The 23,238-nt window shown below is 40.6% G+C and overlaps 1 protein-coding gene and 1 non-coding gene across 2 annotated transcripts in view; both read right to left on the reverse strand.

Moving 5' to 3' along the window:
* Window positions 1-23,238, reverse strand: part of UBAC2 (UBA domain containing 2) — a 177,079-nt gene that overhangs the window by 102,879 nt on the left and 50,962 nt on the right. The window lies entirely within an intron of this gene.
* LOC116631820 lies at window positions 13,974-14,077 on the reverse strand. Its single transcript, XR_004299272.1, has one exon. It is a non-coding gene; the product is annotated as a U6 spliceosomal RNA (small nuclear RNA).

A 23,238-nucleotide genomic window follows, 5' to 3' on the forward strand; every position in this document is an offset into this window, starting at 1 on the left:
AGGTCATGATTCTGGAGACCCGGGATCGAGTCCCACATCGGGCTCCCTGCTCAGCGGGGAGTCTGCTTCTCCCTCTGACCCTCCCCCTCTCATGCTCTCTGTCTCCCATTCTCTCTCTCAGATAAATAAATAAAACCTTTAAAAAAAAAAAACAAAAAAAAAACACATACACTCTTAAACAGTATCGCCAGTCAAAGATGGTAGATTGAGCATGTGTACTTACCTCCTCTGTTCGCTCCTAAAACCTTGTAAGAATGGCATTAAAAGACTTTTTTAAAGGCATAAACCCATAACGATAAGGAGGAGCTGATGACTGTAAAAATTTCTCTGAGGTGGAAAACAGGAATAGAGTGCTAACTAAACTTGGCATATCTGAGAAAACTAAATACGAAACCAGCAATGGTGAAATCTGAGAAGCAGGGGCGCCTGGTTGGCTCAGTCGTTGGGCATATGCCTTCGGCTCAGGTCATGACCCCAGGGTCGTGGGATCGAGCCCCGCACCGGGCTCCCTGCTCAGCGGGAAGCCTGCTTCTCCCTCTCCCACTCCCCCTGCTTGTGTTCCCTCTCTCGCTATGTCTCTCTCTGTCAAATAAATAAATAAAATCTTAAAAAAAAAAAAAGAAATCTGAGAAGCAAACCAATGAACATTCCACTCACCAAGGGACTGTAGGATTAGCAGTGCCAGGTTTTTCTAGAACTGCTAAGAGACAGTCTGAGCACTGATCCTCCCCCAGTAGTCTGCCCACCTGCTGACTGCTCCTCCCCATCCCAGTGGTTGACTGGGGTGTATTATCTAGAAATGGTAACAAGGAGCATCTTGTGACTGGAGAGCACCCATTCAAACATATTTGAGAGTGCAAATATAATACTAAAAGTCAAAGTTTATATACTAAACGTTGAGAATCCTAGACTTACACCCTACAGGTAGTAGACAAGAGAGTTATGCTCTGGGCAATCTGATAATTCACGAGGGGGAAAAATAGACATAAATGTGCAGATCCTGATATTGAGAGTTTGTAGTGAAACATCCCAAGCAGGAGACCCTACAATGAAGTCTATGGTCATGCAGCACCTTGCACACAATCTCATTTCTTCAATCAGCCTTTTTTTAGGAGCTGGGTCTTAAATATAAACAGACAGCCAAAGGCTCAGAGAAATCTAAGGAAAACCCCTAACACCAAAAGCAGACAACAAGGAGAAAAGAAGGAACTTAGAAGAAACAGAAACTATGAAGGGAAATGAAAACCCTGGCGATGGGGGAGAGATTATCCTTAATATCATGAGAGATGTAAGAAAAAATATTACGTCCATGGTGGGGGGAACAAGGTTGCCAGCAGAAATGAGTATTCCAAAAATAAAAAGGAACTACTGGAAATTAAAACTAGGACAGCAAAAGTATTTAAAAGCTACTCAATAGATGAAAAAGTACTTCATCTCATTAGTCTTCAAGGAAATGCAAACTAAAACCACAATAATATATCACTATATATCCACCAGAATGACTAAAATTAAAAGGCCTAATTCTCTTGGATCACTTGCTCTGGGGGAGCCATGTCTGCCATGTCATGTAGCTATCTAGGCAGTTTCATGATGAGGAACTGAGGCTTCCTGCCAACAGCTATATGAATGAGTCATTTTGGAAGAGGGCCTTCAGATGACTGTGGTCCCGGCTGGCATTCTTACCACTACCCTGTAAAGGCTCTGGGCCAGAATCACTCAGCCAAGCTGCTCCCAAATTCCTGACCCGCAGGAAAACTGGCAACACATTCTAAAGGTAAACATCAGCATGCCCTGATTCAGCTTCCAACTCCCAGGTATATACCCAACAGAAGTGTGTACGTATACACAACCGATGACGTGCTCAAGGATGTTCACAGCAAAAGTATTTGTAATAGTCCCAAATCAGAGACAACCCCCAAGTCCATCAACAGTAGAATGGATAAACGGTAGTAACTCACATGCCAGAACACTACATGGTAATGAATGATACAGTGTGAACTACTAGAGGTGCAGGAACATGGATGAAACAGAACAGGATACTAAGAGAAAGACACTAGACATGGAGTCTACATTTCCATTTATACCAAGTTCAAAAGCAGACAAAATTAAACAAGGTGTTAAAAGTCAGTATAGACTCTGGGGAAGAAGTCATGATTGGGAGGCAGCAAAAGTGCAGGTGATGCTCTACTTCTTCATCTGGATGGTGTTTAAAGGGATGTCACTGGGGCGCCTAGGTGGCTCAGTTGGTTAAGCGTCTGCCTTTGGCTCAGGTCATGATCTCAAGGTCCTGGGATCAAGCCCCATGTCAAGCTCCCTGCTCAGGGGGGAGGCTGCTTCTCCCTCTGCCCCTCCCCCCCACCCCCGCTCATGCTTGCTTGTGTGCTCTCTCTCTCCCCTCTCTCTCTCTGAAATAAATAAAATCTGTAAAAAAAAAAAAAGGGGGGGGTATCACTTTGTCAAAATTCAGCAGGCTCTGAACTTAGGATATGTACACTTTCCATGTACATGCTGTCTGTCAATAAAAGTTTATTTTTAAATACTAATTAGAAAAGTTAGAAGATAGAACTCAAGTAGTTTCCCAGCAAGGATAGCAAAAATACAAAAAAGGAAGAGGAGAAAAAAAGGATTGAAATTAGACCTGTTCAGCCAGATAATAGGATCTCTGGAAAGAGAGAACCAAGAAAATGGAAGAGGAGATGATCAAAATAACTCAGGAAAAAATTCAAGAGAAATACATGAGTTCCCTGATTGACAGGGCCCACCAAGTGTACAACCAAAAGAGATGAAAACCAGAACAAGTCCAAAGCACCTCATCACAAACTGTTGCCAAGTATTAACAGTAAGAACTCCACTACATTTGGCAACCATACTGCAAGGCTGGTACTAGGCACAGCATTCCCTCACCGACTTCTTCCTCTACGTCCTGCCTCCCCCCACCACAGGCAAATCACCATATAAAGAAAAATGTTTCTTCTCAATACTGTTTACTTCCAAGAGTTTGAAGGTGAATCCCCAAGTAGCCTACATGCCTGATGGAACATCAGCAAACAAGAGTGGGTAACAAATAGTGCTGTGGTGACCATGGGTTCTCTATCCTGGCGGGCTCATTCCCGCTCTCATCTGATCTGACATTGCCAAAATAGCTTAATATGCCTCAAGGGAACATAAGTTGTGAGGCCCAAATAGCTAGACATTCTTAGAATACAATCACAACAGAAGAGAAATAACAAACTGCATGGTATTACTAATGAAACAGAATTTTTGGAAGAACCTAAGTTACCACCTGTATTAATATCTATACCAATATAAGAAAAAAGAGAACATATTATAAATATGAAATCAAACTATGTGGAAACATTCAGTATGAAAAACATAACAGATGGGATAGATACAGCTGAGGAATGAATTACTAAGCCAGTAAAAACAACAACAAAACAATTAAGGAACTCTCCCAGGAGTCAGCATAAAAGGCTGAGGGGAAGGGGTGGATGGGGAGGAGATGAATGGGATGGAGAAGAATATATTTAAAGAACACAAGAGGTGGATGGGGAGGAGATGAAGGGATGGAGAGAATATATTTAAAGAACACAAAAATATTTCAATTAAGGGTTAGCCATACAATTTAAAGATAATCTATATGTACATATATTATTAATTAAATGATATTTAAGAAAGCCAAGGGTAAATTCAGTAACTTCCAAAGGCAAAGACAAAACAAATGACAAAAGAATAGGACCAACCTCAGATTTCTCAAGACACAAGAGATTCAATAAGATCATGGAGGAATACCATGAAAATAATGAAGAAAAAGAACTTCAACCTAAAATTTTCACCCATACATATCATTATTATTTAAAAGTGACAGCAAATGAAAAAATATCTTCTTTTATACAAGGACTCATAGCTTTGCCATGCACAAAGACTAACTGTGAAAATACTTGTGGAGGAAGTACTCCATTAAGAATGAAGGAGGTACAGAAAGCTGAAATTAAGGGTGATTAAAAAGGAGAACTAGACAAATCCACAATTAGAGTTCAAGTATTCAACATCCTTTGCTCTGTAACTAACAGCACAAGTGGACAGAAAACCAGTAGGGATGCAGAAGACATAAAAACCATATCAACCAACTTGACCCAGTTGACATTCATGGACCACAACACCCAACAATATAAGAATACATACTCTTTCTAAGTGTATATGGAATAGTTAGCAAGAGAAACCAAAAAACAAACTTCAACAAACTGAAATCAACTGGAATCATACAAAACAGGTTCTCTCAATACACAGAGTTAGCAACCAGTAACAGAAATATATTTCGGAAAACCTGGAAATTAATCAATCCACTTTTGACTAACTCATGAATCAAAGAGGACATCACAAGGGATGCCAGAAAATATTTTTAATTGAATGAAAATAAAACATGCCACAAAACTCGTGGGATGCAGCTAAAGCAGTGCCTAAGAGAAATGTAGAGCACTGAATACTTCTATTAGAAAAGAAAGGTTTCAAATTGATGGTCTAGGCTTCTACCCTAAGGAAGTAAATAAAGATCAGGATGTGAGGGCGATCTGGCTGCAACATCTGTCACCCCATCGATCGCCAGGGTTGATTCGGCTGATCTGGCTGGCTAGGCGGGTGTCCCCTTCCTCCCTCACCGCTCCATGTGCGTCCCTCCCGAAGCTGCGTGCTTGGTTGAAGAGGATGACCTTCCCCGATAGAGGAGGACTGTTCTTCGGTCAAGGGTATACGAGTAGCTGCGCTCCCCTGCTGGAACCTCCAAACAAGCTCTCAAGGAAGTAAATAAAGATCAAATTAATGCCAAAGTAAGCAGAAGGAAAGAAATAACAATGGCAGGGGCAAAAATCAATGACACTGAACACAGAGAATAGAAAAAAATCATTTAGACTTTTTTCATTTAAAGATTTTATTCTTTCTAGAGCAATTTAGGTTCGTAGCAAAACGGAAAGAAAGGTACAGAGATGTCACCCACACATGCATAATCTCCTCCATTACCAAATCCTCCACCAGAGTGGTGCACTTGTTACAACTGATGGACTTACACTGACATATTATCATTCAGTCCATAGTTTATAGCACGGGTCACTTCTGTTGTACATTCAATGGGCGTGGACAAATGTACGATGACAGATACCCACCATTACAGTATCATACAGAATAGTTTCACTGACCTAAAAATACTCTGTGGTCTGCCTATTCATCCCATCCTCCCCCTTGGTGACCACTGATCTTTTCACTGTTTCCAGTTTCCAGAATGTTATATAGTTGGAAATCATACAGTAGGTAGCTTTTTCAAATTGCCCTCCTTTACTTTGCAATATGCTTTTAAGGTTCCTCCATGTCTTTTCATGGCTTGCTAATCTCATTTTTTAAATTATTATTAATTTTTAAGTAGGCTCCACACCCAGAATGGAGCCCAACACACAGCTTGAATTCACGACCCTGAGACAGACCTGAGCTGAGATCAAGAGTCAGACTTTTTTTTTTTTTTAAGATTTTATTTATTTATTTGACAGAGACACAGTGAGAGAGGGAACACAAGCAGGGGGAGTGGGAGAGGGAGAAGCAGGCTTCCCACTGAGCAGGGAGCCCGATGCGGGGCTCGATCCCACGACCCTGGGATCATGACCTGAGCCGAAGGCAGACGCTTAACCAATGGAGCCACCCAGGCACCCCTATAATCTCATTTCTTTTTGGCACTGAGTAATATTCTATTGTCTGGATGTGCCAACTTTGTTTATCCATTCACTTATGGAAGGACATCTTGGATGCTTCCAAATTTGGGCAATTATAAGTAAACATCCATGTGTGTATAAACATTATGTGTGTATAAACATCTGAGTAATTTTTTATAGTTGTTAATATGTAAAAGAAACTGAAATCACAGATAAAAAATAAAAATACCTATCCAAAAAGAAAATTCTCGGTCCAGATAGCTTCGCTGGCCAAAACTGCCCAATATTTAAGGAAGAAATGATACTAATTCTACAGAAATACTCTAAGAAAATAGAAGAGAAGGTAACATGTCCCAGCTAATTTTATCAGACCAGCATTACCTTAATACCAAGAGCACACAAAGATATCACAAGAAAACTATGGACCAACATCACACATAAATACAGACATAAAAATTCTCAACAAAATATTAGCAAATCAAATCTAGAAATACATAAAAGGAAGAATACACCAAGTGGAGTTTATCACAGGAATGACAGGAATGTTTATCATTCAAATATCAATGTAATACACCATATAAGCAGTCTAAGTAGACCATACCAGTAGATGAAAAAAAATTATTTGACAAAATTCAGTTTATTCATGATAAAAACTCTAGGCAAACTATAAATTAAAAGAGACTTCCTCGACCCGATAAAGGGAATCTAATAAATATCTCTGCTAACATACTGAATGTTTTCCCCCAAAGATCTGGAACAAGACAAGGTACATCAACTCTCTCCACCTATGCAACATCACACTGGGTGTCCTTGCCAGTTAAAAGGCTGGAAAGGCACAAAAATGTCTCTATTCTCAGACAACATGAATATCTATGTGGAAAATCTAAAAGGATCAATAACAACAACAAAAAGCTAGTAGAGCAGCTCCGTGAGAAAGTAGAATAGTGGGTACCAAAGGCTAGGAAGAATGGGAAATGGGGAGTTACTGTTGCGGTTTTTTTGTTTTCTGTTTTTAAGTAGGCTCCATGCTCAATGCAGGGCTTGAACTCACGACCCTGAGATCAAGTCATTTGCTCTACTAACTGAGCCAGCCAGGTGCTCCTGGGAGTTACTGTTTCAGGAGTACAGCGTCAGTTTTGCAAGATGAAATCAAGTTCTGGAGAGCTGCCGCACAACACTGTGAATATATTTAACATTACTTAACTGTACCCTTGAAAATAGTTAAGATGATATAGTTATATTATGTGGGATTTTTTTTTTTACCACACTTAAAAAAAATAAAATTAAAAAGCAATAGAAAGTGAAGCACCTGGGTGGTTCAGTCGGTTAAGCGTCTGCCTTCGGCTCAGGTCACGATCCTAGGGTCCTGGGATGAAGTCCTGTGTCGGGCTCCCCGCTCAGCAGGGACCCTGCTTCTCCCTCTCCTTCTGCACCCGCCCCCCCCCACTCATGCTCTCTCTCTCTCTCTCTCTCTTTTTTAAAATCTTTTTTTAAAAAAAGGAATCGAAAGCTATGGTTTTGTTTTAAGTATATGGGTATGACTTGATTATATCTGAATGGTCAAATGACCACTTTTGCTGCCTTTGACCTACTAAATACATGATACATGCTAACAGTTCTCTTTATATGAAATTATATCAGCATTCCTGGAATAAACCCCACTGGAAAAAAAATCAATTGTATTTCTATATACTAGCAAATCACTAAAATTTTTTCAAAATGCAAATACCTTTTGCCATAACGCCAAACACCATGAAATACTCAAATATGGATCTAGCAAAATATGGGCAAAATTTTTATACTGAAAACTGTAATTCCCAAAGAGAGAAATTTTTTTTAAAACAGACCTAAATATATGGAGATATACCATGTGCATGGATTAGAACACTCAATATTGTTTAAATGCCAATTTTCTTCAAATTGATGTATAAAGTCAGTGTAATCCCAGTGAAATTCCAAATTCATAATAAAAAGCAGAAGAATTAGAATAACCAAAGCAATTTTGGAAAAAAAAAAAAGTTTGAAGGTTGATAATATCTGACCTCAAGATTTAGAAAGCTATAATAATCAAGATAGTGCATTACTGAGAAAAGGAGAAACATATATACCCGTGAGACTGAATACAGAGTCCAGAAATAGACCCATTAATACCTGGGCAAGTAATTTTTAACAAAGGCTCCAAGGTAATTCTATTTAAAAAGATACTCTCTTCAATAACAGAGGCTAGAACAATTGGACATTCATATATAAACAAATGACCTTCAACTTATAATTCATACCATAAATAAAAATTAACTCAAAATGGGTCATATACCTAAATGAAAAACTTGAAACTATAAAATCTCTGTAACCATGAATTAGGTAAAGATTTTCTTAGACTGAATACAATAAACATGAGCTATTAAAAAAAAAAACTGATAGATTAGATTTCATCAAAATTTATACCTGTGGTCTTTCGAAGATCACGATTCAGAAAATGAAAAGATGAGGCAGTGGAAGTATTTGCAGAATACACATTTGATAAAGAACTTGTGTCCAAAATTTAAATAACTCTCACAATTAAGTAATAAGAAAAAAAACCAATTTAAACAGGAAGGAGGAAGAGATGTTAAAGATATACCAATAGCAAAGAAGCATATGAAGAAATGCTTAACACATCATTTAGTCATTAGGGGATTGCAAAATAAAATAATAGTAAGCAGTAGATACCATTGGATAGCCGCTGGATTGGCTATTTCTTTTTAATTGATACTGCCAAATGACCTGAGGATGTAGAGTAAATGGGATTCTCAGACATTGCTGATTAGAGTGCAAAATGTTACTGACACTTTGGAAAACGGTTTGGCAGTTTCTTGTAAAGTAAAACATACACTATCATGCCACATAGAAGAATGAACAGAATCAGTAACAGGAAAGTTTAATAGGGCTGTCAAATGCAAGATCAACTTACAAAAATGTTTCTCCAGTAATAAAACAACTACACTTAGGAAACATAATAAATAAATACAGTAGCATTTACCATAACAAAAACTACATGGTATCTAAGAATACAAAAGATCTGTACAAAAAAAAAATGTTTAAATCTAATAAACACAGATGTTATAAAAGAGATATTTCATGGTCTTGAATGAGAAAACTTACAAAGGTATCAGTTCTCTCCCAAATCAATCTATAAGTTAAATGTCATCTCAAATTCCAGCAAAAAAAATTTTTTCCAGCTAAAATTTTAAGATAACTGATTACTTAGTCTGAAACTTACATGGAAGAATAAAAGTACACGAATAGTTAGGTTATTTTTTTAAAAGATGAACAAAAAAGTGGTTTGTTCTACTAGATATTAACATATACTAAAAAGCACACTAACGTAAAGATATTAGAGTATGGGGCACATGAACAGATAAACAGACCAATGGCACAGAAGAGGGACCAAACAAGCAGGCATACGCATACATATATACATACACACACACCCCCTCTGACCCTTCATTTCTACTCCTGGCTTTATATAGCAAAGACAGTCTATCACAGGTCCATTAGAATCACATAAGTGGAAGTGAGGATACAGATAAAACAAGATGGCTGTGAGTTGGTCACTGCTGAAAGTGGGTGAAGTTGAAACTCAGATTCATTATAGTACTCTCTCCACTTCTGTATCTGTTTAAAAAATTCTGTAATAAACCCAAATACTACAGCAAAGACAAAAATCAAAGCATACGCTGCTTCAGTGACCCCCAAGGTACTTAAGATACAAGGCCCTTGGGTTGGGGGCTAGATTTTTAGGCCTACTCAGAGATAGAAGACATGGCCTCAAGCTGCTTAAGGAGCAACACTTGGGACTGAGCCCAGATGCTCAAAGACCTGTGTATTTTACAGAGAAGGCTAAAAATACTCCATTCAGCCCGCTGAAGCAGTGAAGACATTTAGCTCACATCAAGGGCCTTGAAAAAGAAAAGAATAAACCACTCCAACAAATAGTTAAAATCCACAGCCTCTATCATGCCTAAATTTGTGGTCTAGATTTAATGGTATGGAATGGTATGGAAACTCTAAGGTAAGAAAATATAAAAGCCAGTCCAGGACAACAAAGATCCCTGGGGACTCAGCAGTAGTAAAAACAAAGTCCCCCTGTAGGGATACTTTCACGAGAGGGCCCATGAGAGCTCCAACAGCTAACAAAAGCCACTGGAAATGAGCTCACAATCAAAAATCACAAAGCACCGGAGGCAGCAGCCCGCCCTGAGGGAGAAGCTGACCACTGGAGAACGATGTGTAAGTGTGTAAAATGACTGCGTACGTTCTTAAGGGACAGGAACAATAATGGAAACACCAGTACAGACCAGTGTGCCTCCATCTCAGAAGAATCATAAATGGATCCCCACTGCCCGAGTCAATGCCCAAGTCTGTACAGTTGCGGGTAACACCCTGTGACCTCTCTTACCGCCCTGACTCCGTCTCCTCCTAATCCCCCCAGCTCCCTCGGCTCCAGCTACACAGTCGCCTGGGGCAGTCCCCCACCTGAGGGCCTCTATCCCTTAGGCCTGAAATATACTTCCCCCAGATTGCCGCATGGCTCACTCCCCGACTCCTCCAGGGCTCTGTTCAAACGTCACCGGCTCACTGAGGCCATTTCTGACCATGCAACCCCACTCACACCCTGGCATTCCCTGTCCTGGCTGACTGGTTAGTTGGCTTATTTATTTTTGACCCAGCACAGATCATCATCTGACATACTACATATTATCTTGTTTACTGCCTTCCACCCCCAATTAAAATGCAAATTCAATGAGAAATAGTCTCTGTTTTGGTCAGTTCAGGATCCTTAGAGCCCAGAACAGTGTCTAGCACAAACTTGGTGCTCAATAAATACTTGTGGAATGCGGAAATGGAGCAATTAGAGAGAGATGATCATTCTTGTAAACTATGTGGTAGAATTCTCTCATTCATTCATGCATGGATACGTGCACGTCAAACATTTACTAAGTAGTTCCTTTATACAAGGGAGTATCAAGGTATTCCTTTCCTTACTGTGGAAATTCTTCCTTCTCCCCCTCCGCCAAAAAAAAAAAAAAAAAAGAAAGACGAAAACTTACTTTTCTGGAAAAAAAATTTACCACAAAACATTAGTATATTTTGTAAGTTATTAAAAGTACAGACAGTATAATAAAAATCACCTTTCACGGTTCAGCTTCCTGTTCCTTATTTTTATCTTTCCTTAGAACGAACTCGTGTGTGTCCATACCAACAACACCAATTTCTTTTTTTTTTTTTTAATATTTTATTTATTTATTTGACAGAGAGCGAGAGAGGGAACACAAGCAGGGGGAGTGGGAGAGGGAGAAGCAGGCTTCCCACGGAGCAGGGAGCCCGATGTGGGGCTCGATCCCAGGACCCTGGGATCATGACCTGAGCCGAAGGCAGACGCTTAACGACTGAGCCACCCAGGCGCCCCTAACAACACCACCAATTTCTGTACGACTATGTGGCTAAGTACGACTCCTTGTCTCCTACTTACTCACTTTAGGGGTCTGAGCATATTCTACTTACTACTGAACCTGCATCTCTACGTGGTTTTTGATACAGAAATGCCAGCAGCAGGTATTAAAATCTCCTACTCCATCTGTGCCCAAGAATTAGCTAAGGCACATTATTTAGGAGGACAAAAGCTGCTGACTGTAACATGGGATTATAATATCCACCTCTGCTGAATTCCAATTGTTTTCTTACAAACAGTTACATGCACGTGCATTCTGGTAAAAATACAGCCTGTGCCTCATGCAAGACTTCAGACACACAAATCACTAAACAATATTACTGTATCCCTTTGACAAAACTCTGCTTATAATTCTCTTTGGCTGGCCCAATAATTTTCAGATGATACGGAATATTTTTTTTTTCCCTTAAGGTTACTATTGGGGCCAAGCAGGACGTTGCCTCACCTTGCTTAGTTACAAGTTTGGAATTGTGCTGTATTAAGCCCACTCATAATCAGAACCTAAAATTATTAGATCTGTATCATAGCAGTTTCACAATTGCTATACCTATGATGCTTGAAATACTTTGTCATGTAGTTTAGCAAATGATAAGCACACATACACAATACCGGTTTTAAATTCTACGGTACACATGCTCTAAAAAATACTCACGGGGTATCCAAGCTGTTCAAGCTGTTTGTACAATTACAAAACGTCTCTCTCATTTATTTGATTACAAAACTATTTCACCGTTTGGGCCACATTTAATAACTTTCAGAACAGGCTTACAGCTTTTTTTTTTTTTTTCTCTGAAACATCTGTTTTATTCTCTGTTAAAGAACAGGCTACCACTCCCTATGCCAGGTGAAACAAATGCTCACCAAAGCATCTAAAGATATGGGTGACAGCTTTTTTAAAATTTTATTTTATTATGTTACGTTAATCACCATACATTACATCATTAGTTTTTGCTGTAGTGTTCCATGATTCATTGTTTGCGTATAACACCCAGTGCTCCATTCAGTACGTGCCCTCTTTAATACCCATCACCGGGCTAGCCCATCCCCCCACCTCCCTCCCCTCTAGAACCCTCAGTTTGTTTCTCAGAGTCCATAGTCTCTCGTGGTTAGTCTCCCCCTCCGATTTCCACCCCTTTATTTTTCCCTTCCTACTATCTTTTTCTTTTTGTAACTTATAATGTATTATTTCTCAGAGGTCCAGGTCTGTGATTCAACAACACAATTCACAGCGCTCACCATAGCACATACCCTCTCCACTACCACCCAGCCAGCTTCTATTATCAAGTTCTGCCTCACGCTGCCATCTAGTGGTTCACAGTGTGACTGCAGGCAAAGCCTACTACACCGCAGACGTGGGGCGCTTGGGTGCCTCAGATGGTTAAGCGCCTCCCTTCAGCTCAGGTCATGATCCCAGGTCCTGGGATAGAGCCCCATGTCGGGCTCCCAGCTCAGTGGGGAGTCTGCTTCTCCCTCTCCCTCTGCCTCTCCCCCTACCTGTGCTCTCAAATGAATAAAGTAAAAATCTTAAAAAAGGGGCGCCTGGGTGGCTCAGTCGTTAAGCGTCTGCCTTCGGCTCAGGTCATGATCCCTGGGTGCTGGGATAGAGCCCCGCATTGAACTCCCTGCTCAGCGGGAAGCCTGCTTCTCCCTCTCCCACTCCCCCTGCTTGTGTTCCCTCTCTCACTGTGTCTCTCTCTGTCAAATAAATAAAATCTTAAAAAAAAAAAAATCTTAAAAAAAAAACCAACTGCATTCTTTCAGAAAAATAGCTTTAACACAGAAACTTAAATAATCCATATCAAAGTTCTGTAACAACTGTTAGTAATATATAAAAAAAAATATATTACTTTGTATATTTTATTTTACAAATGTTTCAAAGAGGTCATCCTACCAACTCCTTATCTAGGTCTTGTCATTTTACCCTTATTTTAATGGTGTCAAGATTTCTTTCATTCTGTTCCTCTTTAACTATCTTTAAAGTATTTTCTGGAAGTATATATTCTTTTTTTATTTAAGATTTTTTTATTTATTTGACAGAGAGAGAGACACAGCAAGAGATGAACACAAGCAGGGGGAGTGGGAGAGGGAGAAGCAGGCTTCCCACCGAACAGAGAGCACGAGGTGGGGCTCGATCCCAGGACCCTGGGACCATGACCTGAGCCGAAGGCAGATGCTTAACGACTGAGCCACCCAGGCGCTCCTGGAAGTATATTCTTGAAAAATTGTTAAATACTCTTTGCTCATACGAAAGCAAAATCAATCATTTAGATTATATAGAAAAATAACAGAACCTCTTCATTTTACAAATAGTTTACTTCAAATAGTGTAATAACTCTATATTGCATTGAATTATGTCCTTGTTATTTTTTTTATGAGGTAGAATTGATATAAAAATTATATTAGTTTCAGGTGCACAACATAATGATTCGATATTCATATGTATTACAAAATGATCACCGTGTACATCTAGTTAATATCCGTCACCATATTTAGTTACAAAATTTTCTTTCCCTTCTTTTAAAGATTTATTTATTTTTGGAAAGAGAGAGACAGCAGAAGGATGGGCAGAGGGAGAGGGAGAGAATCTCAAGCAGACGTCCCGCTGAGAGTGGAGTCAGATGCGGGGCTCGGTCTCACAACCTTGAGATCATGACCAGAGCTAAAATCAAGAGTCGGACGCTCAACTGACTAAGCCACCCAGGTGCCCCCCAAATTTTCTTTCATATGAGAATTTTATTATGAGAATTTTAAGATCTACTTTCTTAGCAACTTTCAAATATGACATACAGTATTTTTTTTAATGCTTCATGAATTTGCATGTTATCCTTGAAGAGGGGTCACGCTAATCTCTGTATCCTTCCGATTTTTATATATGTGCTGCCAAAGTGAGTACTGCAATATAATATTAACTATTCATTACAGTGTACATTACATCGCCAGGAGTTATTTGTATCTTATAACTGAAAGTTTGTACCTTTTGACCCCCTTCACCCATTTCTCCCAATCCCTGAACCCCTGCTTCTGGCAACCACCAATCTATTCTCTGTATATTATATAAGCTCAGTTTGGTTTGGTTTGGTTTAAAATTTCATATTACTGGGGCACCTGGGTGGCTCCGACAGTTAAGCATCTGCTTTCAGCTCAGGTCATGATCCCAGGGTCCTGGGATTGAACCCCGAGTCAGGCTCCCTGCTCAGTGGGGAGCCTGCTTCTCCTGCTCCCTCTGCTTGCCATTCCCCCTGCTTGTGCTCTCTTTCTCTCTCTCAAATAAATAAAATCTTTAAAAAAAAATAAAGTAAAATAAAACTTCTCATTATTGAGTGATATCATACAGTACCTTTCTCTGACTTATCTCACTTAGGGGAGGAGTAGGAGACCTGCATTTCTTCTGGTCCCAGAAATTCGGCTGGATAGGGATCAAACCATTCTGAACACCTACGAACTCAACAGGAGATCGAAGAAAAGAACAGCAACAACTCTCTGAACAGAAAAGCAACCACTTTCTGGAAGGTAGAACGTTCGGAGAAGTGAATCCGAGGCGATATTCGGGAGGATAGACGGCGGGGGAGGGAGCCTCCATCAGCAGCTACCGGCAAGTGATAGAGCAGCGGAGCACAAAATCGGAACTTTTAGAAGTCTGCTCCGCTGAGGGATGTCGCTCCAGTGGTTAAGCGGGGGGTGGAACCCTCGCTGGGACAGTGTGGTCTCAGGACCCTCGGGGTCACAGAAAGACCGGGGGTGCCTGAGTGCAGCAGCGCTCCCGGGTATCGGAGCGGGGAAGCCGGCTGCAGAGACAGAGCCGAGGAGTGGGCTCTCAGCTCGGGGTTCCCATAAACCGTGATCCACTGCACAGTCGGGCCACTGCTCCTCCAGCAGGGACCCAACAAGCGGCAGATCCGGGGAGACTCCCCTTCCCCCTGAGAGGAGCAGCGCGGGAGCACACCGCAGAGATCTGCTGGGTTGGGAGACTCCACACGGGGTCGGGTGCCAGAGACAGAAATGCTCGGGCACAGGCCGGGTGAGCACGGAGTGCGGCCGGAGACCAGGGAGACGGGAGTGACTGACTGCTTTTCTCTGGGGGCGCACTGAGGAGCGGGGCCCCGAGTTCTCGGCTCCTCCGGGGCGGAGATTGGGAGGGCGCCATTTTCACTCTCGGCCTCCAAAGCTGTATGGAAAGCTTGCAGGAACAAAACCTCCTGAGAGCAAACCCGAGCAGATTACTTAGCCCGGACCAGCAAGGGTGGGGCAATTCCGCCTCCGGCAAAGACATTTGGGAACCACGGCAACAGGCCCCTGCCCCAGATGATCAGCAAGAACAGCCAGCCAAGACCAAGTTTACCGATCAGTGAGAACAGCAGAACTCCAGCGCTAGGGGAATACTGCACATAGAATTCATGGCTTTTTTACCATGATTCTTTAGTTTTTCAAAGTTAATTTTTTTTAACTTTTTTTTTGAGTTTTTCTTTTTCCCTTTTTCAACCAACATCTTATCAATCCCTTTATTAAAAAAACATTTTTATTTTTCATTTTTAGAGTCATATTCTATCCCTTCATAGTAGTTACCCTTATTTTTGGCGTATATATATATATATATATAAGTTGTTCTCTCTTTAAAACTTTGAGATACAGTTTCTTCTAACAGATCAAAATATACCCTAAATCTCTAATGTATGGCTTTGTTCTAGTCTCCTGCCTGATCATATTCTCTCCCTTTATTTATTTATTTTTAAATCCTCTTCTTTCTTTTTTCAAACAACTTCTTATCAATTCCTCTTATAAAATCTTATATAATTTTCATCTTTACAGTCATATTCCATCCCTTCATCGTATTAACCCTTATTTTTGTACATATATAAGTTTTTCTTTCTTTAAAATTTTGGGAGGCACTTTCTTCTAACAGACAAAAATACACCCAAAATCTACTGTGTGGCACTGATCTATGCACCAGCCTGATCATATCTGATCATATTGTTTTTTTTGTTTTGTTCTGTTTTTGTTTGTTTTTATCTTTTTCCTTTCTTTCCCTTTCTTTTCCCCCGGTTTCAGGTCTTTTCTGATTTGTTTAGAGTATATTTTCTGGGGACGTTGTTACCCTGTTAGCATTTTGTTCTCTCATTCATCTGTTCTCCTCTGGACAAAATGACAAGATGGAAAAAATCACCTCAACAAAAAGAACAAGAGGCAGTACCTACTGCCAGGGGCCTACTCAATACGGACATTAGTATGATGTTGGAACTAGAGTTCAGAATGATGATTTTAAAGATACTAGCTGGGCTTGAAAAAAGCATGGAAGTTATTAGAGAAACACTTTCTGGAGAAATAAAAGAACTAAAATCTAACCAAGTCGAAATCAAAAAGGCTATTAATGAGGTGCAATCAAAAATGGAGGCTCTAACTGCTAGGATAAATTGAGGCAGAAGAGAGAATTAGTGATATAGAAGACCAAATGATGGAAAATAAAGAAGCTGAGAAAAAGAGAGATCAACAACTACTGGATCACGAGGGCAGAATTCGAGCGATAAGCGATACCATAAGACGAAACAACATTAGAATAATTGGGATCCCAGAAGAAGAAGAAAGAGAGAGGGGGGCAAAAGGTATATTGGAGCAAATTATAGCAGAGAACTTTCCTAATTTGGGGAAGGAAACAGGCAGCAAAATCCAGGAGGCACAGAGAACCCCTCTCAAAATCAATAAAAACAGGTCAACACCCCGACATCTAATAGTAAAACTTACGAGTCTCAGAGACAAAGAGAAAATCCTGAAAGCAGCTCGGGAGAAGAGATCTGTAACCTACAATGGTAGAAACATTAGATTGGCAACAGACCTATCCACAGAGACCTGGCAGGCCAGAAAGGACTGGCATGATATATTCAGAGCACTAAATGAGAAAAATACGCAGCCAAGAATACTATATCCAGCTAGGCTGTCACTGAAAATAGAAGGAGAGATAAAAAGCTTCCAGGACAAACAAAAACTAAAGGAATTTGCAAACACGAAACCAGCCCTACAAGAAATATTGAAAGGGGTCCTCTAAGCAAAGAGAGAGCCTAAAAGCAACATAGACCAGAAAGGAACAGAGACAATATACAGTAACAGTCACCTTACAGGCAATACAATGGCACTAAATTCTTATCTTTCAATAGTTACCCTGAAAGTAAATGGGCTAAATGCCCCAATCAAAAGACACAGGCTATCAGATTGGATTAAAAAACAAGACCCATCGATATGCTGTCTGCAAGAGACTCATTTTAGACACAAAGACACCCCCAGATTGAAAGTGAAGGGGTGGAAAACCATTTACCATGCTAATGGACATCAAAAGAAAGCTGGGGTGGCAATTCTTGTATCAGACAAATTAGATTTTAAACCAAAGGCTATAATAAGAGAAGAGATGAGGAAGGACACTATATCATGCTTAAAGGGTCTATCCAACAAGAAGATCTAACAATTGTAAATATCTATGCACCTAACATGGGAGCAGCCAATTATATAAGGCAATTAATAACAAAAGCAAAGAAACACATCGACAACAATACAATAATAGTGGGGGACTTTAACACCCCTCCTCACTGAAATGGACAGATCATCTAAGCAAAAGATCAACAAGGAAATAAAGACTTTAAATGACACACTGGACCAAATGGACTTCACAGATATATTCAGAACATTCCATCCCAAAGCAACAGAATACACATTCTTCTCTAGTGCCCATGGAACATTCTCCAGAATAGATCACATCCTAGGTCACAAATCAGGTCTCAACCGGCACCAAAAGATTGGGATCATTCCCTGCATATTTTCAGACCACAATGCTTTGAAACTAGAACTCAATCACAAGAGGAAAGTCGGAAAGAACTCAAATACATGGAGGCTAAAGAGCATCCTACTAAAGAATGAATGGGTCAACCAGGAAATTAAAGAAGAATTTAAAAAATTCATGGAAACAAATGAAAATGAAAACAGTCAAAATCTTTGGAATGCAGCAAAGGCAGTCCTAAGAGGAAAGTATATAGCAAATACAAGCCTTTCTCAAGAAACAAGAAAGGTCTTAAATACACAACCTAACCCTACACCTAAAGGAGCTGGAGAGAGAACAGCAAATAAAGCCTAAACCCAGAGGAGAAGAGAAAGAATAAAGATCAGAGCAGAAATCAACGAAATAGAAACCAAAAGAAGAGTAGAACAGATCAACAAAACAAGGAGCTGGTTCTTTGAAAGAATTAACAAGATTGATAAACCCCTGGCCAGACTTATCAAAAAGAAAAGAGAAATGACCCAAATAAATAAAATCATGAATGAAAGAGGAGAGATCACAACCAACACCAAAGAAATACAAACAATTATAAGAACATATTATGAACAACTATATGCCAGCCAATTAGATAATCTGGAAGAAATGGATGCATTCCTAGAGATGTATCAACTACCAAAACTGAGCCAGGAAGAAATAGAACACCTGAACAGACCTATAACCACTAAGGAAATTGAAGCAGTCATCAAAAATCTCCCAACAAACAAAAGCCCAGGGCCAGATGGCTTCCCAGGGGAATTCTACCCAAACATTTAAAGAAGAATTACTACCTATTCTTCTGAAACTGTTCCAAAAAATAGAAATGGAAGGAAAACTTCCAAACTCGTTTTATGAGGCCACTATTACCTTGATCCCCAAACCAGACAAAGACCCCATCAAAAAGGAGAATTACAGACCAATATCCTTGATGAACACGGATGCAAAAATTCTCACCAAAATACTAGCCAAGAGGATCCAACAGTACATTAAAAGGATTATTCACCATGACCAAGTGGGATTTATCCCTGGGCTGCAAGGTTGGTTCAACATCCACAAATCAATCAATGTGATACAATACATTAATAAAAGAAAGAACAAGAACCATATGATCCTCTCAATAGATGCAGAAAAAGCATTTGACAAAGTACAGCATCCTTTCTTGATCAAAACTCTTCAGAGTATAGGCATAGAGGATACATACCTCAATATCATAAAAGTCATCTATGAAAAACCCACAGCAAATATTCTCAATGGGGAAAAACTGAGAGCTTTCCCCCTAAGGTCAGGAACACGGCAGGGATGTCCACTATCACCACTGATATTCAACAAGGTATTAGAAGTCCTAGCCAAAGCAATTAGACAACAAAAAGAAATAAAAGGCATCCGAATCGGCAAAGAAGAAGTCAAACTCTCACTGTTTGCAGATGATATGATACTTTATGTGGAAAACCCAAAAGACTCCACCCCAAAACTGCTAGAACTCATACAGGAATTCAGTAAAGTGGCAGGATATAAAATCAATGCACACAAATCAGTGGCATTCCTATACACCACCACCAAGACAGAAGAAAGAGAAATTAAGGAGTCGATCCCATTTACAATTGCACCCAAAACCATAAGATACCTAGGAATAAATCTAACCGAAGAGGCAAAGAATCTGTACTCAGAAAACTATAAAATACTCATCAAAGAAATTGAGGAAGACATAAAGAAATGGAAAAACATTCCATGCTCATGGATTGGAAGAACAAATATTGTGAAGATGTCAATGCTACCTAGAGCAATCTACACATTCAATGCAATCCCCATCAAAATACCATCCACTTTTTTCAAAGAAATGGAACAAATAATCCTAAAATTTGTATGGAACCAGAAAAGACCTCGAACAGCCAGAGGAATGTTGAAAAAGAAAAGCAAAGCTGGTGGCATCCCAATTCCGGACTTCAAGCTCTATTACAAAGCTGTCATCATCAAGACAGTATGGTACTGGCACAAAAACAGACACATAGATCAATGGAACAGAATAGAGAGCCCAGAAATGGACCCTCAACTCTATGGTCAACTCATCTTCGACAAAGCAGGAAAGAATGTCCAATGGAAAAAAGAGTCTCTTCAACAAATGGTGTTGGGAAAATTGGACAGCCACATGCAGAATGAAACTAGACCATTTCCTTACACCACACACAAAAATAGACTCAAAATGGTTGAAAGACCTAAACGTGAGACAGGAGTCCATCAACATCCTAAAGGAGAACACGGGCAGCAACCTCTTCGACCTCAGCCGCAGCAACTTCTTCCTAGAAACATCGCCAAAGGCAAGGGAAGCAAGGGCAAAAATGAACTATTGGGACCTCATCAAGATAAAAAGCTTTTGCACAGCAAAAGAAACACTCAACAAAACCAAAAGACAACCGACAGAATGGGAGAAGATATTTGCAAATGACATACCAGATAAAGGGCTAGTATCCAAAATCTATAAAGAACTTCTTAAACTCAACACCCAAAGAACAAATGTTCCAATCAAGAAATGGGCAGAAGACATGAACAGACATTTTTCCAAAGAAGACATCCAAACAGCCAACAGACACATGAAAAAGTGCTCAACATCGCTCAGCACCAGGGAAATCCAAATCAAAACCTCAATGAGATATCACCTCACACCAGTCAGAGTGGCTAAAATTAACAAGTCAGGAAATGACAGATGTTGGCAGGGATGCGGAGAAAGGGGAACCCTCCTACACTGTTGGTGGGAATGCAAGCTCGTGCAGCCACTCTGGAAAACAGTATGGAGGTTCCTCAAAAAGTTGAAAATAGAGCTACCATACGATCCAGCAATTGCACTACTGGGTATTTATCCCAAAGATACAAATGTAGGGATCCGAAGGGGTACATGCACCCCGAAGTTTATAGCAGCAATGTCCACAATAGCCAAACTGTGGAAAGAGCCAAGATGTCCATCGACAGATGAATGGATAAAGAAGATGTGGTGTATATATATACAATGGAATATTATGCAGCCATCAAAAAGAATGAAACCTTGCCATTTGCAACGACGTGGATGGAACTGGAGGGTATTATGCTGAACGAAATAAGTCAATCAGAGAAAGACATGTTTATCATATGACCTCACTGATATGAGGAATTCTTAATCTCAGGAAACAAACTGAGGGTTGCTGGAGTGGTGTGGGGTGGGAGGAATGGGATGGCTGGGTGATAGACATTGGGGAGGGTATGTGCTATGGTGAGCACTGTGAAGTGTGCAAGACTGTTGAATCACAGATCTGTACCTCTGAAGCAAATAATACATTATATGTTAAAAAAAAAAAAAAGCAGAAGAAGAAGATAGCAGGAGGGGAAGAATGAAGGGGGGGAAATCGGAGGGGGAGATGAACCATGAGAGACTATGGACTCTGAAAAACAAACTGAGGGTTCTAGAGGGGAGGAGGGTGGGAGGATGGGTTAGCCTGGTGATGGGTATTGAGGAGGGCACGTTCTGCATGGAGCACTGGGTGTTGTACGCAGACAATGAATCATGGAACACTACATCGAGAACTAATGATGTAATGTATGGTGATTAACATAATAAAAAAATTTTCATATATCTCACTTAGCATAATGCCCTCAATGCCCATCCATATTGTCACAAATGGCAGGATTTCTTTCTTTTTAAATGAATATTCCAGTGTGTGTGTGTGTGTGTGTGTGTGTGTGTGTGTGTGTATAGTGAATCTCACAGTACAGGAGAACACAGAATCAGAGATGCTGAGGGTTTAAAGGGCTTTCACAGGGGCTCCACTCCTGCCACGTGCTCAGTGTGTGGACTTCGTAGACAACACCCCTGCCCACTGCTTTCCCAGCCACTGCTTGAGTATCTTCAGTGTCCGTGATTCAGCATCTCCCCAGGGTATCACTTTGCCTTGAGGCCGTGAGTGCCAAAGAGTTACTCCTTACCGAGTCCAATAACTTCCTGTAGCATCTCCCTGTAGTCTTAATTCACCCTTGGCCACGCTCCACCCCCAGTTTTTAACTCCACATTCATAAAGCAGCCCAATCAATAACTGAAGATTGTTCTCCTGCCCTATCTTCTCCTCTCCGGAATAAACACTGCCTGCTCTCTCAACTGTTACTCACATGCAGGTCTGCGTCCTCGCCCCGTCCCGATGCTGACCAGGACCACCAGAGCTGCCCCTGTTGCCCTGTACTACTGCGTATGGCATCTACAAGCACGTTAGTGGTAACTCGCGGCATGTCATGGTACCATTTCACAGGCTTCCTGTGGCTTTTCCAAACAGGACCGCCAAAGCAACAACTATGCCATTCAGTGCCCCACAGCTGATTTTTGTAGGCTGAAGAGATAGACCTGATGTTCTCTCTTCAGTGTTTTATATGTTGATTGTGGGCCCATGCCTCCAGGTTACTAAACCAGCTAATGTGTCATAGCTACTGCTCTTTGAAGACACAACTAGCAGTTCCCCCCAAAATCAATTTCTCCCTTATCTCTAGGGATTTGGCTGCCTTGCTAAGGATTGTTTCCCAGCCTCCCCTACGATTAGGTGAGGCCACATAACCAAGTTCTTGCCAAAGGTGTGTGAGCAGGAGTGGCATTTACAATTTCCAAAGCACCTGGTGAAAAAGCAATCCCTCATCCTGGACTTCCCTCCTAACTCCTAATCCCTCATCCTGGACTTCCCTCCTAACTCCAGGCTGGAAATGGAAACAATGAGACCCACCCTGGAGGATGATTGAGTCCTACCAGCTCAGTCCCTTCATGACTTCTAGAACAGAGCTCGCTCACCCAGCAAGGGTGTTACAAAGAGAAACAGACCTCTGTGTTCTCGAGCCACTGCATTCAGGGCTTCTTCGTCCCAAGAGCTTAGCCCAGGGACACCTGGTGGCTCAGTCAGTTGAGAGTGACGCTTGGTTTCAGCTCAGGTCATAAACTCCAGCTCAGGTCAGGATCTCGGGGTTGTGGGATGGAGCCTCTCTGTAAGGCCCTGTGCTCAGTGGGGGGTGTGCTTGAGATTCTCTCTCCCTCTGCCCCCCCCATTCGTGTGAGCATGCTTTCTCTCAAATAAATAAATATTTTTTTAAAAAGACACACAACACACAAGAGCTTAGCTTCTACCACTACTAAAATATCTTCCCAGCTTTTGTAATTTGAAAATCTGATGAGCAGACATGCTATATTTTTAAAGAAATCATTGATAAATATCAATCAGGAACAGGGAACAAAAACACTATAGGAAGGTAAATGCTCTTCT

This window comes from Phoca vitulina, unplaced genomic scaffold (assembly GCF_004348235.1).
Source record: "Phoca vitulina isolate PV1807 unplaced genomic scaffold, GSC_HSeal_1.0 scaffold5, whole genome shotgun sequence".
In the NCBI taxonomy this organism is placed as follows: Eukaryota; Metazoa; Chordata; class Mammalia; order Carnivora; family Phocidae; genus Phoca; species Phoca vitulina.